This window comes from Triticum dicoccoides, chromosome 4B (genome assembly GCF_002162155.2).
Source record: "Triticum dicoccoides isolate Atlit2015 ecotype Zavitan chromosome 4B, WEW_v2.0, whole genome shotgun sequence".
In the NCBI taxonomy this organism is placed as follows: Eukaryota; Viridiplantae; Streptophyta; class Magnoliopsida; order Poales; family Poaceae; genus Triticum; species Triticum dicoccoides.
Genome location: NC_041387.1, coordinates 563,966,437 through 563,968,840, shown reverse-complemented (window position 1 = coordinate 563,968,840; position 2,404 = coordinate 563,966,437).

Here is a 2,404-nt window from a genome sequence, read left to right as displayed (position 1 = left end):
AGATTCTACTAGGTGGACTACATATGGAACAAAAGGAATGAATCTAAACTTAAAATGCATCTATATACATCCGTATGCGGTTTGTAGTGGAATCTCTACAAAGACTTACATTTTGGAACGGAGGGAGTATATATTTGAATTCATAGCGAGAAGATCTTCAGAACCAGATCAATTCTGGATACACTTGAACTAGTTCTAATTTCACTGGTTCCAAAAAACAGATTTCACTCAATTCAAAACATAAATTTCACTTATATCGAAAACTTAAATTGTTGCATAAAACTCATTTTCCTTATTTTAGAATATAATTTCACTCATTTAAAAAACGTATTTCAATTTACGAAACAGATTTCACATGTTTGGCAAAAAAACTGATTTCAGTCAATTCGATTTACTAATTTCAATTATTTCAAAAAACATATTTCAATTATTTCCAAAAACAATTTCACTCACTTCATAAAGCATATTTCACTCATTGTAAAAAAAGTTTTGAAATAATAAGTTTCACATGTTTGAAATAACTAGTTCCAAATACTGATTTTCCTGAAATTTAAATAAGTTGAGTGAAATAACTTTCACATGTTGACAAATATAAGTTTCACATTTTAAAATAACCAGTTTCACATCTTTTCACACAGCGGAATATGCAAACTTGACAAAGACATTGAAATAAGTTCCATAAAAAATCCACTCGTTTTAGAAAACGGATTTCACTCATTTGACAAAACATATTTCACTCAAATTTTAACCATATTTCACTCATTGAAACAAGCAATTTCACTTATTTCAAATGATTTCACTCATTTCAAAAAACATGTTTCACTAATTTCAATGAAAAGTTACGTTATAATTACACAAAAAAAATTCAATTTCACTATGTTCCAAAAAATGATTTCCCTGAAATTCAAATAAGTTTGAAATATGTTTCATAAGTTAAAAAAATACCATTTCATATATTTGAAATATTCAATTTCACGCATTGAAAAAAATCAAATTCACATGTTTGGAGAACACGTTTCACATATTTTCACTCATTTCGGATAGCAGATTTCACTAGAATATGTGTGAAATTAGACGTAAAATTTAAATGTGTTGGAAATCTATCCAATATTGATCTTGTTCTAAAGATCTTAGTGTCAGGAGTTCAAATATATAAAATATTTCAAAAAAGAAATTACTTTTAAAATATATAAATGATCGGAAATGTTAAAGAGAAAATAAAAGCCATGAATTTACAGGATGAGAGAGGAGACAGATGTGTCGCTTTCGTGAATTTGCATAAGGGAGTGGATGTCTCATGCACGCATGCATGCATGGGCGGTACCTACGTGTGATGCGACGTAATGGTGGATACGACGGGCAAAGTTGGAATACGCTGAGATATAATGATGTGGGCCACCAAACCGCATGAATCGCAAACTAGATCAATGGTGGATGCGTCACCGGTACCTCCCGCCACCGGTAAAAAGAGGTCGGCGGGTATATGCGGTAGAGATGGTCTTAGCCTCTCTCAGCACCACCTTAGGATCAACATAGGGGGAACCACACTTGCCATGTAAAATCGTTAGTACTCCCTCCGTTTCTAAATGTAAGTTATTTTAGAGATTTTAATATGAACTACATACGAAGCAAAATTGAATGAATCTACACTCTAAAACATGTCTATATACATCTGTATGTAGTCACTAGAGAAATCTCTAAAAAGACATATATTTAGAAACGAAGGGAGTGTTAAACTGATGGGATTCTTCCCTTTATATATCAGGTACTACAAAGTCAAAACCAAAACCAAATCGTTGGTTGGCACCACCGACCATGGACTCATGGTGTACGTATGTGGCGTGTGGTGGGTCACATCCCGTTGACTTTCTATCTCGGCTGCTAGCCGAGATCAATATCCAACATCCTATTCTTGATCGTAAGATTAACAAACATCATATGCCCACTCTCGATAGAAATAACACGCCAACATAAAGTGTTAAAGTGACCAGTGAGATGCCACTTAACAACAGTACTCAGAATGTATAGTATATCATTCTATATCCAAATGAAAAATCATTCTATATCCAAATGAAAAACATAATACTTATGGTAGTGAGTTATTTCACGGTCCTCATTTCCAGAATCAAGATGCTTTCTAAACCAATGCCGACAACATAATCAAAAAGAATGGATTGTGAGCCTGTAGGAGCGGAACCGCAAAAACTTATAAGTCCAGTATCATAAGTTTGATCATGCACTCTATCTTTCCAAACGGAGACATAATGGCAATGGCTTTGCCAACACCAATTGACTTGCTATTACTCGCATAGAGGAATGCATGCTCATAACCACATTAGGTAGTTTAATGATGTTGTCTACCACTTTCAAATTTGAAAAAAAATCCTTTGGCATACAACATGCT